At 48.3% G+C, this 14,718-nt stretch overlaps 1 protein-coding gene across 5 annotated transcripts in view; it reads right to left on the minus strand.

Annotated features, from left to right (window-relative positions):
* Positions 1-14,718, minus strand: part of ZHX3 (zinc fingers and homeoboxes 3) — a 47,054-nt gene that overhangs the window by 15,118 nt on the left and 17,218 nt on the right. For 2 of the 5 annotated variants that reach the window (XM_032127447.1, XM_032127448.1), the window contains exon 2: positions 14,563-14,669. The exons of 1 other annotated variant lie outside the window; for it this stretch is intronic. The gene's annotated coding sequence lies outside the window, so the exon portion shown is untranslated. Of the gene's footprint in view, positions 1-2,224; positions 2,348-11,585; positions 11,611-14,562; positions 14,670-14,718 lie in introns of those variants that run through there. 2 more of the 5 variants (XM_032127452.1, XM_032127451.1) reach the window with 2 other exon arrangements.

Below are 14,718 nucleotides of genomic sequence, written 5' to 3' on the forward strand. Positions count from 1 at the left end.
CATTCAGGACTGCAAGTTCCCATCAACGAGCAGTTAATGAGATTTTCCCCTCCAGAGCAGACTGGTACCACACTAACTCTGCAGGCACTCAAACCTCAGGTGATCTCAACATGAACAAGCAGAGCCACCAGCAATACAATAACCACAGCCCCAGAGAAGTCACGTAGGCAAGAAAGGCTCTTCACATCTTATTATTTCACACTGCACGAATGTACAAACACATGCACAAACTTCAGCAGTTTTGAGCTTCAAGCAGCATCACAGTCAACATTTGTACTAAGGAACAATTTCTCTTTATGCCAACTGGTCAGGGTGCTTTGTAGCTTAAGCCTGGCTTTGAAACCGCGGGTACAGTCTAAATGCAGTGGGAGCCGGTTGACCGAACAATCGTATTCATTCTCCATTCCTTGGCAGGCCTAGAGCAGAAAAGCGTCTTTTCCATTTAGACCAGTTAAACAGAGCTATTCATTAAAATTTCACCCTTCTCCAAACTGCTGGACTTCTCCATTTAAAATCTGCCTTTAAGAGAAGCCCTCTCTCCTCTGCCCCACAGTACTCCTCATCCCTCCGTCTCAAGTAGTCACCCATTTCCGAGCTGTGTTTTTGGATTGCTCTTGTGCTGTAAGAGCAGCACCTTGCCTGTGTGATGGTATCTGGGCAGAGGCTGCCTCAGCACTCAGGGACTAATGGCAATTATCTCTGCTTTTTTTTTTCCCCAGACAGGCACAAAACTGAGCAAGATGGAAGGTTAGAAAGAGCCGGCTGAAACAGAATGCGATTAGAGTATAAAAATAGGTCACTGGGATAATATAACCTTTAGACTATTGGCAGTGTGCCCCCCTTAGAGACAAGCCCGTGTGCTGTATTTCAGGAGAATGTGACGAATAAAAAACAACCACCACGATACACATCAAAACAAAACCACTGATCATCCCTCGGAGCTTTGCGTGCTTCTGTTTGAACATCACTAACATTAATTCACTCCTTTTCCTCTGCCCTCATCCATTTGATTGAGCACAAAATAAATGTTATGCAATCATACCATTAACATCTTCCAAAAGAGTAATAATCTCTCTTGGCACAGAGGCTTCATTACAGATTTGCTCCGCATTGCACTACCTTAGCAGGGTTCACAGTTCCAGCATCCAAGGGACCCACCTCCATAGCTTCAATCCTCAGATTTTGTCCATTCTGCAAAACATTCCCGGCATTTCCCCAAAGCAAAAGGCCCAGCAGACCGATAATCACATCTCGACAGAGCCAGTTCCGAGGTTAGCACTACCAGCAGAGGACACCAGATAGCACAACGGAGCTTCAAGAAGTCCCTCAGCTCATCTGTATCAGTGTCCCCCTCACCTCATACTCAGCTGGTGACTGCCAGCAGGTTGGTTTGTGCCTGAACAGGACAGTACAGCCATGCTTGTGAACACAAAAGCCCCTTGTGCTTTCTCTAGGACGTTTCATCTTTGCTTGCATTGCCAGGGCTTTGTTTGTGATTTCATCTTAAACACAGGCACCTCAAACAGCCCCTCACATGTCAGTAATATCCTGCCACACCGCCTTCAGATGTGCCACACACCTTGTGATCCCACCCTTAGAGCTCATTGTCAAGCATCACCATTTGTGTGGGGCAAGCCCAGCTTTGGCAGATGCAGCCCTTCAGAACGTATGTGAAGATGAAGAGGTTACACCTAAAACACACTTCTTTGTGTTTTTATTATCTGAAATTGCTGAACTGGCTCCAAGCCAAAAATCCACCAGGGAGCTCAGAGTAATGAATTAAGCACCAGAGGTAGAGCTTAGTCCACGCCAAATTTCTGACAAGGATATTTGAGACTTTTACATCAGCAGGGAATGTTTGGCTGAGCTGGTGAGGAGCTCACAGGTGTGAGCACCCAATGGCAACAGAGCACCCGCAGTGCCACAGCCCCGCTGTGCTCTCAGTGCTGCTACAGCCTGCCCCATCCCAAGGAATCATCTTGGGGAAGGCTTGGAGCCCACCTTTCTGATGTACCTCTGCTCGCAACCCCACTGCCAGGTTTGCACATCCACCTCCAAACGGGTGACCTTAATCAAAGGGCCATCACCCCAAATTTGGGAACCGCAGCTCTAATGCCAGCACAACATTTACTGTTAAAAGAAAACCAGTGCCAGCTTTTGTACCAGCACCACAACGATCCCACTGCAGACACAAACCCAAAAGCCTGTCACACAGGTTTCTCACCAAGCATCCAAGTCCCCTGCGGAACGAAGAACCGCTTGCTGAAGCCAGGCTGATCACCAGTTACCAAGCAGCCACGTAAGGGACAGACTCGCAGCAATTCCAGGGAAATAGAGAGTGCCCAGAGCTTTAAAACAAGATGTGGGTGGGAAGGACTAAACCAATCTACTAAATAGTACCAGAGGCGCTGGAGCTGATCATCTGCAGCACAGCCTGATGACTACAAGTGCTGCAGCCCCTTCCCAGCTGAGCATTTTTGGATTACTTCATCCCCTGTGCCCTTTTGCAATATGCAGCTTCGAGAGCTGCGTTACGTCCTGGCTCGGCCTCAGCTCCCATTCCCCCACTTACAGTTGCTATAACCAAAAAGACAACTGCAAAATACTTTGTCTGAAAGCAAAGAAATGGGGTCTGGCAGGTTGGGATCACGGATTATTTTTTTCCATCCCCATGGATTCTGCTTCAGAGTTGTCCTTTCAGACCTTGCGCGCAGCCGATGGCTTTTGCAGCTTATTGAGCCCGCTGGTTTATGGCAATGTTTTTCTGCTCACTGAACTGGCTCATTCTTTCAGCAGAACAAACTGTTCCACGTTGAGGCAGGAGTTGGCTGTGTTTTAACAAAGGATTTTTCCCTTCTGACAGTGTTTTGCAAAAGACCCAAAAAAAGGAGTTTGGAGCCAAGTTACAAAAGGTCAGGAGAGGCGAGTCAAGCACTGGGTGTAGTTCCTGTATGTCACAGCCAGACAAGGAAATGGGTGGGGAGAAGAGGAATGGCATTTTGAGCTGCAATAATATGTATAAAGTGATATTAATGAGGAATGGGTTTTTAAATGAAGATGGCAAGTATGCAGGCACTATAATTTTTGCTGTACAACAGCAGGCTTGTTAGGTAGGCTGAGGTCTCTGCAATCATTTATCCATGTGAAGCATGCATTTGAGAGAGTTCAAGTAGCACTAGGAGTGAGAAAAAGGCAGTCTTATTTGCTTCCCCTCCCCAAGCTGATTTCAAGGAGCTACCACACTCTCATCTCCCGTCAGCCAAATGAATATTCAAAAGGCTTTTGCCAAGCCAGCGCCAGTCAATCACTGAAACAATGCTGCAGGGAAAGAAACGCTGGGCTGCAAGACCTGTGTGAGACGGCACCTCGGCCCTCACCACGGCTCTGCTTTAGCATCCAAACCTTTAATGTGGGGCAAGGTGCTGCTCTGCCTGCTCCATCCCCTGCCACCCCACAGGACAGCACGGCTACAGCAGAGCTGCTGGATGGAGGATGAGCATCCCGAGCCAGGGTGCTGCCAGTGGGGAAAGACCCCGGCACTGTGGTGCCAGCAACACAGCCCTCCTGAGGGAGCTGGTGATAGCTCTTCCCTCTGCTACAGGCTGGGACCACAAATGTTTTCTGCATGGGATGGGCAGGTTCCTGGTGAGGCCCCTCTCACTGCTCAGCAGCAGCTGGCAGGGATGGGTCTTTCTGCTCTTATGCACTGTACATGGACGAGCCAAGATGGACAACTCTGGCCTTGCAGATGTTGGGAGGAGGGGGCCAAGTGGATCTGCAGCAGTTCGCAGTATGTCATGCTTAATACTCAAGCTTTTCCAGGCCTCAGAGGATCCCTGAATAGAAAGAAAGCACCCACCACTGGAACACAGCCACTTTTGTGGCTGGAAGGGGCAGATGTTCAACCCCATACAACAATGCAACACAACAGTTGAAGCTGTAAGTGAAGAATGCTGCATCTACTTAAAACTGAAGAGGGGAATTAGGGACACCATCTAATTCCAGAACTACCATTTGGTCCTGATGCTTAAAGTTCACATATCTACTCTGCAAGAGTGGCACAGGGTTTTCTGCCATTGCCTTAAATAGGCAATATCCTGGACTAAAGCACTGAACCACAAGGACTTCAGAAGCAAGTGGTCAGACTGGCAAGTGCTCAGCTCTTTCAGCTGGAACACCAGCTCCCAAATAAGTTCCGTTCCCTTTTAGCACCTACATAAGTGACAGACTTCCAGAAGTCCCAATTGCACTGGACAGGACAGGCCCTGCTGGCACAGAGAAGGGCAGACCATTAAGAGAGCTCAGTATCCTAACAGCCAAACCCTTTGCTGAGATGAGCCTGAGGAGAAGCTGAGTTTCAGAAATCCTGCTCACCACAGACACCATTAGATCCTTCACCGCTCAGCTGCCAAGAAGAGCTTGGCATGGAAAACAACATCATCCCCACCACCACACCCTCATTCACTGACCCCCAAGAGTTCCCACAGGAAAACCTTCTCCCTTTCTCTGAAATACTCACCATGTCTTTTAAGATTGATAGCAAGAGAAAAATGGATTTGGGACTTGATTTGAGATCTTGCTGAGCAAAATCCAGGCATCTGGATTGCACACCTGCCAGCCAGATGCAATCCTGGTCATTTGCTCCCTGGTTTGAAACTGTATTTGTTCAAAACCATTTGTCAAGACACTCCGGACAGAATGCAGAGACACAGAACAGCATTCAAGGGTTATTTGTGATATGAACCATGCCAGTCAGGACCCTCCTCTTCCTCCAGCTGTTTAGTGACACTTGGAATGGACTGGCCTTACTGGAGAGTGTATTTTTTTAGTTGAAAACTCACCATCCTCTAGATCAGCTGTGAGCTGAAAGCATCCCAGTTATTTACTGCTGCAAGCTAAAGGAATTTCCTTACTCTCAGAAGACAGACATTTAAAATTAGTTTCAAGTTCAGTTGTGATAAACAAATCACATTCTCCTCCTTTCCCTCTCCTGTTCTGGTTTTTTGTTTTGTTTGAGTTTTGGGGGGGTGGGGGGTTGTTTGTTTGTTTTGGGGGTGTGTTTGTGGGTTTTTTTGTTTGGTTGGGGTTTTTTGTTTGTTGTTTGTTTTTTAAATCATTCCTGCTGGTCCAATCAGCCTTTTCCTTAGCTGCCCTTTGCAAATCCTCATTTAAAAACTCATTCACAAGGAAGCAGGGGAACTATAAACATCTTCTGAGAAAAATCAGCAAAGCCAGATCCCTGATTTCAGAGCTTTCCCTTTGATACTTGATTCCCTGAGAACAACATTAAAAAGAAACAAACAAAATCCATGTATTTAGGATTTTTGTCCCCTTCCTATGAAGAGCAAAAGGTTGGGAGCTGGGATGGGGGCTCAGGACTTCAGCTCTCTGCTGACAACCAGCCAGTGGAGCTGGTTGGAAGATGAGCCCACTCCACCTCCCCTGCCCGAAAGCTGGGGATGCAAACAGCTCCCAGCAGACGGATGAGGAAGACAAAAGGTGCTTTAAATTGGTATGACAGAGCAGCTAAAAGGTTTGGGGTTTTGGACTGAGTCCTGCAAGCCTGAATTCATACTGATGCACTTTGTACCTTGTGGATCACAAGGCCTTGATACAAGGAGATTCTTTTAAAAAATTCAGGCATGCTGGGAGAATTGCCTCCTTTCCATGTTTTAGTGAGTCTGCCCATGAACTGCCAGCAATTACTGAGCTTCCACTCTGTATTCAAAGCTCTCTGCAATGGACTTTATTATTTTTAAGCCTTTCAGACATCAATGTAGCAAACTTAAGAGAGCTATTTGGAAGATTAAGACACAAACACCACACCACCATATTGTTCAATTCAGCTCCAACACTGAGCATTTATTTCTGTAAAGAATCACAGCTAATACACAGCCAACTGCCAGCAGAGACAAACACTTAAAGCTTTAAGTCACACTGGAGCATGGTCTTATAAATCAAATTTAAGATATAAGAAGGAAATTACTATGATTATGCAAGTACAGCCCAATTACCACCAACTGATACCAAACCTACCTTCAGGTCTTGGCCACAGGCTTCAAAACTCCACCCCTAGAAATGACAACCCAAGGAAATCTTCACTTTCTGTGCATGCAGCCAGGTGTGAACCTACTAGCACATCTCCAGTAGCTGTATTAGATGACTTTCCTAAATATTTCATATGCTCATACAAGTGCAAAGAGACTTTGTTACCACCTCACCACCCCAGCTTGCAGTGGAGAGTTCACTAATAGCTGCTCTATTTGCCAAATCAAACCTGCAGACAGGTGGAAAAATGGAGTGATGAAAGAAAACAAAAAGGATTTGTGCCTGTTTTCTATCATTACAGTGCTCACAGGAGAGCTGACTGCTGCATTTTGCTCTCCTGAAACCATCCCACTCGTCACAAACAATTGCATGAACTTAGATTAGACTGGGTGCAGGATGAGCAGAGGGGAACAATATCCTTCCATGGAAATGAGGGAATGAAAGGAAATAAGAGCGAATTTAAACAAAATAAATCAGTGTGCCATACGAAGACTGTCATTTCCTTAGAGCTGACTTAATCTGAAGCCTTTGGAGAAAATCCATCTGTTGCAAATTTAAAATTTCTCAGCCCTTCAAATGAACATGGAAAAGTTCTCATTGCAAAGTGTCCCATGGATAACAGAAATATTCCTGGTTTACACTGAAGGCATCGCAGACTATGGTATAACCTCAAATAGACAGAAATCAAGAATTCCTCCTCGCTTTTTAGAAAAAAATGAAGGGTGGTCTCATTACACCAGTCTAAAACATTCATCATCATCATTAGGGTGAAGGGCACAGCAACACTATTAACTCTGTTTCGCAGCAGGATACAGTAAACTGCAGGAGTCAGCACAGGGGGACAGTAAGGTTAAAATGTTCAAGCTGTGTCAGCAGGCAGCCTGCAAACACAGGAATGGGGATGACTGCCTGGCAATGCCATGATGGAGCATTTAATTTCTAGGACAGCAGCCCAAATCACAGTCAGGTCAGGAGAACATGGTCCTCCAGGCACCTGCCCTCTTCTTTGGGCTAGGAGTGAACAGACTGAGGAGCATCTTCATGATACTGCACCAGAACGAAAGCGTGTCACACCGGATAGAGCTCAGGACAGCGGGAACTCCCTCCATGCACAGCCCATAATCACCCGCCGGCAGAGGATTAAGGGAATAGATGCCTCCCACACCAGGGCAGCCGGGGGACCGTGCTCACATGCTGCAGGACTCATCCCTGATCCCATCAGGAGCAGACAGGGCAGCTCTGCAGGGAAACCCCACGAGAGCAACACCCTTGTGGTCAGTCCCACGAGTCATCACATTGAGCTGCTTCCCAAAGGGCCGGACTGGGCAGAGCAGCGGGCAGGAGGGCTCCTGCCATGAGCTCTCCATGGATTATTGCTGTAACACTGCACACAAACCTTCCAGGGAGAGCTGGGAAAGTGGTTTGCAGCACTATCCAAAGCACTGGAGAGCTACACTGCCACCGCGTCTGGGGTTCTTCTGGACCATCTGTTTTCACATCAAAAGCAATCAGCAATCGCAGGGGCAGCACCCAAAATTCAGGGCCAGCTGCTCCTATCCATACCCTTCATCCTCTCCACCCTTCTAAAATTGGGCACAAGTCTCATCATCACCTGGCAAGTGCAGGTGAGTGCTGAGAAGCTGCTAGTGCAGGAGACACCTTGGGCAAGGTCCCACGGGATGGCAGCTCCCTGTCTGTGGGATATTCAGGTTACAGTCACTTGCCATCTCCCAGAGCACATCAGTGTTCTGAAACCATTCACCAGGGTTCAGTTCCATTGGGAAATTGCTGCCAGCCCCCTCCTTGTTGCCTGGCATCTTCCCCACATCCCTTCCTTCCTCGGTCAGTAGTTATTTCCATGGCATTTTAGAATTTCCCCAGAGACATGTGCAAAGCCTCTCCCCAGAGCTCCAAGATCCTCCCACAGACAACCTTGAAGACTTTCAGAAGTCACACATCCATGTGATCTTCCACACACACCAGCCTGGAGCTCACCCTCCCCCCACACACAAAGTGCCTTGAACAACTAAAAGTCTCACGACTTGGGGGAAAATCCACAGCCTTAAATGTTTGTTGGCCCAGCATGAAGATCACACAAACCACAAAAGGGAAAAACAAGAGGGTTAGACAGCAGAAGTGCTTGAAGATACCACATCCTGTACATTAAGAATTTAATTTCTTCCCTTTCACCAGTGTCATGACTGCTGTTCAAGACAGTTTTACTCCTAGTTACAGGCACAGTCTGGGGGAACAGCCAGACCTACCTGTAGCCTGAGAGTTACAATCCCTGGTCTAGAAGCAGCCCCAACCTGCAGCCGTGCCCTGGAGGCCCCATGCTGCCAGCTGCCCAGCCTTACAGCATCACACCCAGCAGGTCAGTCAGTAACTCAGGATACTTCAAGGATACCCTTGAAGGAGAAGGGGTTTGGGATTTTGGCTCTTGGAAAGAGCAGGACGGAGATGAAAGCAAAGCTTCTGTCCAAAAAGGATGGACTTTTCCAGCTGCTGGGCCATGCCTCTCGCACAGAAATAGAAATTTCGTAAGATATATTCACACCAAGGATGAAAGAGTGGCCGATGGTTCTCAACTGCTGGTTCTCAACAGCCTGCACAAGCCACTGGAGCAGCTGTGTGACCAGAGGGAAATACAGATAACAGTATCTTTAATATTTCTGGATAGTCAGATACTCCCCAGGAGCATTTTCCCACCCACAACCACCACGAGGCCTGATTTTGTGCCACATCCCAAAGATGATCATTTCCATCCAACCACAGCATCCCACAGCAGCTGGAGCTCACTCACTGCCACAGGGTGGGCATCTCAGGCCAGTGGCTCTCCCAGACCCACCTCTGGACCACCAGGCTCTGGCAAAGGGAAGAGGGGCTGCACGCCCCCAGGACGAAGGAAGCTCAGCATCACTCCTGCAACTCGGCTGTACCTGAAGCAGAGGCAGCTGGAGGCAGCTCCTCCCTGGACAGCTGTCACGTGGAGGCTTCCCATGGCTTATCCCGTGGGAATGGCAGGGAGCCTTCACAGCACCACACAGGAGCCAGCCAGCCAGCCCCCTGTTCCCCCCAGATGTTTCCTATTACAGCCAGGAGGTTTTAGCACATTTCGGGGATGCTGGAAAGCGTCTCCTGGCATTTAGGGGGTGGTAAAAGGGGTGGTCAGTGCTGTTACCCCCCACTGGGAAGGAGCAGACAGGGAAGAAGTAGGGAGAGATGAAGTGATCAGCCCAAGGTCTGGCCACACGCTGCCATGGGGAGCAGGGCCATGTGCCATCATCTTTATTCCCAAAGCCATCACCTCTCCTGAGCATCCACCCGGGTTCAAAGCAGAAAGGCAGCACAGCAGCACCAGAAACCTGCTCTGCCCCAAACTGGCCATCAATTTAAAGCTCAAGAACTGAGAGTAGTGCTAAGGAAGACTTTACAGCTCAAGGAGCAACCACCTGGCTAGTGCAGTTATGCCAGGAGCCCCAGGACCTCATGGAACATATTCTCTGGGTACCTGTAAAACCCTTTAAATGGATCATCCTGTTCTGCCTTCCCCAGGAAAACAGAAGAGAGGCCCATGAGATGGTCATGCTTCCTACTCCATCCACGTTCTTCATGCAGCAGCTATGGAAAAGAGTATGGACACCTTCCCACTGACACAGCTCCTGGCTGGAAGGGAAATGCTGTCACCAGTGTGTTACAGAAAGGGAAATGAGGCACAAAGCAATTTTAAATAACTCGCCCAAGGTCACAGGAAGCTTCTAGCAAAGTCAGTAATTGAACTCAGGACTTGCGAGTCCCCAGTCTAGTTATTTATCAGAAATCACCCTTTAATGGGTCACCTTTAGCCAGACACCCTCCTATTTTGCACTGCCAGTGAATTATACTGGCAGAGGGAATTATTACACGTTTCCCTTATAGCCCAACATGCTTAAAGGGCTGTTTTGGAAATAAAATAAAACTTGCAGCATGCTCAGTGTGCTGGAACAGACAACTCCTCAGTGCTGCAGAGAGCTGAACCACCAAAGTGGTTACAAGGCTCCAGATCAAGCTGGGAAATAAGCTGTTATTCCTCTGCAGTGAATCGCTTTGTTTTGAAGGGTGGCCTCCAGTCCACAGTTTGAAGGGTGGTGAGTAAGATCTCACCATTTCACTCTGGATTTGCATCTCCTTTCACAAATACCTCAGATGACACAGAATATTGCAGCCTTAGCTCCGAGCCAGACATCCCAAAGCCTCTCCCTTGGCAGCAGGCTTCTCCTTGAACCTGATGTGCCACCGGTTTGTGTTGGTACAAAACAATAGAATGGACTTTATCCAGACTTTCACAGGCCACAGGCACAGTTCTTTCCCTTCCTAAAGAAAACCTGTTCAAGCACCTCTCAGCACACCCCAGTCCATTCACAGAGACTCCAGCCCTCACTGGAGCCTTCCACAGCCTCAGGGCACCCCTGCCAGACAGGGCTGGTTGAAGGCATCCCGGGAGTGTCCAACCTGCCTGCTCCTGGGAGTCTCCTGCTGCTGGAGCCCAGTGCCTTCCTGGGGCACTGCTCACCTCACCAGAGGAACAGCAGAGCCACTGCAGCACCACCACACATCCCAAACCCCTCCAAACTCCAGCATGGGGAGAAGCCCCGCAAAGAGGAACAGCAAACTCAAACCCTCCTGATGCACACAACAGACAATCAAACCACATCTGCAGATATCTGCAGTGCTCAGATCCTTTTCAGCTGATGACAAATAGTGGAAGTGTTGGGCAATAGGCTTGGAAAGGGACACGCAGGATGGAATTTGCCTTTCACAAAATACAGAGTGAGGGGCAGGAGTCAAAACTGTTAGTGTGGGGCTAGCCAAGAAGTTTATGCAGCATTTAGGCATCCAGTGGCCTCATCCTTCTGAGTACAAGCAACTTAATTTGTCACACTGATATTGTACACATGTCCTGAGCAAATAGGTCAGTAAGAAGTAAGAGTAGGAAAGGAGGAATGAGGGAAAAGGATGCAAGGAGCATCTGGAAAACTCCATCTGAGCTCCAAGTTGGGCAACTTTACAGTTATAAATACGGACTGAGGAGACAGGAAAAAGGGAGGGGTAAGAGAGGCTTTACAGCTCCATGCTCAGGGCTACAGCCACCTGCCTGGGGAATGAGGAGCACTGAGGTCAGTGCCAACCCCCAGCCATCACCTTCTGAGGGAGCAAACACTTCCAGCTTAACAGAAGCAGAGAACAAAAGGAAAAAAGAGAGAGAACTTCACCTCTTCTAAGACTCTGTTACAGAAAGAAACTCCATGTGCTACCAAATTACATGGATGAAGGACAATCCTGTTTTGCAAAGCCTTTGTGTGGGGAATTCTTTGCTTTGAGCTCTGCTGCAGATTAGCAGACAAACAAAACTCTTGTGAAAAATTTACCTCTCAGGGTGAGGAAACGAAATCTCTTTTCCCCACCTGTTCTTCACTGGCAGAGCAGAGGCTCTGGGTGGAAGGGCTGTACGAGTGGGATAACCCTGCCCCAGCCCATTCTGCTTTAAGGCTACTCACCAGAAGTCCTTGCTGTCACTCCACACCACAAACCCCAGTGAGGAGCACGTCCAGTGCTGCAGCTGAAGCTTCATGCAGGGCACCCAGTTTTGTGAAAGCACCACATTTTTCCCACGGGTCCTGTTTTCCCTAACAGCATCAGATGAGGGTGAACCCCTCAGCCCTCTGCAAGAACCAGCTCAGCAGAAACACCTCCAGAGGGTTGTTAGCAACAAGACCAAACTAGCAGCTGGGGGCCTCCAGATCCTTGGGCCCTAAACACAGGGCTGAAGAGGCATGACATCAACTATGTCAAAAATTTGCTTGCTTTGAAATCCTACTCCTGCTTATTTATGTTACAGGAGTACCCAGAGGCCTCAGCCAAGCCCTACAGAGCTGGGGCTGGAGCAGTGCATTTGCACATGTAATGGCCATAGAATCACAGAATGGTTTGCTTTGGAAGGGACCTTAAAGATCATCTAGTCCAGCCCTGCTGCCACGGGCAGGGACACCATCCACTACACCAGGCTGCACAAAGCCCCACATCTCCAGAGAGCTCCAGCCTCGTGGCCAGCCACAGGCAGCTCACAGCTTTCACTGGAAATAACTCACAGCCAGGTTGGAGGTAAGGAGGTGCCATGGCAGGTCAGGCTACAGGAGAGATCCAGCACAAGGGCTGGGAAGCAAGCCAGCAGCCAGGCAGCATGGACAGGGGGTGTCCCTGGGGCTTCTTCAGTGCTCCCACAGCAGAGCTGAGCTCTGCCTCCAGCAGCCAGAACACCCTGGTGAAAACGCTGCACAGGGAGCTCTGCAACCCCCACAAGGATGCAGAGAAGGCTGTTAACCTAAACAGACAGGTCTGAGATTGATTCGCAGGAAGGATGAAATCAAGAGGCAAAAATAACATTTCCAACACACTAGTGACATACCAAGCCCTTAATCCAAGGCACTATTTACAGGGCAAGAGCATTCCTTGCTGCTCTTACCTTCAGCTGCAAGGTCTGGGTCAGCAGCTGCCTTGGAAGAGCCAGTTTGAAGGTAACAAACAGCCCAGGGAACAGCCAGGCCCAGAAACTGAGATTTGCAGGAGAAGATAAATAATTAAAGGGACAACTGAGCACAGCTCACTAGACCTTGCTCCCACAATGCAAGCGCTGAACATGGAAAACTCAAAACATTTCCTCCCTGAATGCATTAAACTCCCATTTTGCTATTTCAAAGCCTTCTACTTCCTCCAGCATCCAGATATTCACCTCCCAGATGCACTGCTAGGAATAGGGTCTTGTAAATAAAGTTTTACAAAAAGGGAAGGTTAACACACAACATATTTTTCCCATTACTCCAATACATCCTGCAAGCTCTGTAAGCTTGGTAAAGAAAGAGTCTATTTAAAAATCTAGGGTGGGGAAGAATTAGCTCACCAAAACCATAAACAGATTTGCTTTGCACTTTCAGGCCAAGAGAAAAACAAGAGAGGCCATGCGTGTATTGATGCACACAATGGCACAATCGTTTTAAAAACAAATGAATTGGAGGGAGAGGACACCACAGCAGGGTGGGGGAAAAGGAGGAGCAGAGAGAAAGGGGCCAAGTTCTGGAGCAGGGATCCTCAGTTTGGTTCTTAAAGCTCCCTCAGAAGATACTGAAAAGCCTTCATGGGCCAGCACAGGACCGTGAGCTTGCAGGGAGGATGGCACACTTTGCTACAAGGCCACAATCCATCTCTGGGTGCTGGCCCTTCAGTAATGAACAACATCCTTTTCTGCAGATGGAACACAAAGGAATCCTTCTTATTTGCCCAGAGACCTTCCACACAAACCATCCACATCCATTATTGCTGTCTTTCCATGGCAGATACCAAGGGATGTAAAATTTAATTCCCTTCTCCCTGCTTTCCCTCCTAAGAGGCCCTGACTCTGTTTACAAAGGCAGAGCGAAGCTACAAAACCTTCACCCTCTTCCTCCTACAAAATTCTCTCTGTTCGTAACAGCCAGACAGTGAGAGCCACAGTGCTCCCTGCATTTGCACAATTACTGCCATAAGGTATTGAGGACCCATGTAGATGCAATTAATGGAGGGAACTTCAAGGAGGACAGCTCTCAGGGGGCTGAGGGTGCACGTGGATCCCAGCACATGACATGCTTCAGCAGGGTGCCTTAGTTTATTCCTACCAGTTTAACAGGCTGCAGAACTGGAAGTGTGTCAGGAAAGCGGCAGCAAACAGCATCAGTCCAGTCACTGTACTCCCAACATTGATTATTTAATAAAGTCTAGAAACAAGCAGTCTCCAGATGCGGCACAAGCTGGGTAGAAACCACTCTAGGGTTTGAAAATCCCCATTTCCGTGGGGACACTGTCATTTATCACACAGCCATGAACTGGGTGAACAAATTCCCTGCCACTCAGCTCACTAATGTTCAGCCATGGAGCTTACTTTTTGTACAAATAAAATGGCTTGGCTCTGCTATGAGACCCAATTTCTTCTTCAAAAGTCTGGAACAGTGTAATGGAAAAGTGGAGTGTTATTTCCAAGCACACTTCTTCCATCCACAGAAGCCAAAGAGAAAAAGCATCGCTCTCCTGACCGCTCATCCACACCATGGGACAGATGGATATTTATTAAGTTACATGGAAATAAAGTAAATCAGCAACTAGCACACAGAGGAGCCCCAGCCAGGAGAAAAGTACAAACATACAGGCTATCTGAACTCTGTTTTGTTCAAGGAGTGATGTCCAAAAGAAAAAAAAAAAAAAGAAAAAAAACCAATTGCCCCCTTCTCAGGGACACCTGGAAGCATAAGCCAAGCTTGATCTGACCCTGTTCTCAAGGCAACAGAGCCAACCACTCCACAATCATTTCCTTCAGCCATCAGGCTCCACCAGCCTGCACAGAGATCCCTGGGATACACTGGAATACAGCACATTTCCCTGTCCAGCCTGCACAGGACAGAAAGGTCCCCATCACTCACAGCGCCGGAGGTGCCAGCAGTGTCCTACCTGCACGAGGGACCATGACCTGAGCCTGTCGTTCTCCTGCCCCTCCTCCATGCTCACCCACATCTTTAAAGTGCTCACAGTTGCTCCAGCTGCACCAGGATTAAGGGCTGGAAGAGAAGACATTAGACCAAAAATTACTGCTGCACCCCTGCAGGA

Source organism: Corvus moneduloides, chromosome 17, assembly GCF_009650955.1.
Source record: "Corvus moneduloides isolate bCorMon1 chromosome 17, bCorMon1.pri, whole genome shotgun sequence".
Lineage (NCBI taxonomy): Eukaryota > Metazoa > Chordata > Aves > Passeriformes > Corvidae > Corvus > Corvus moneduloides.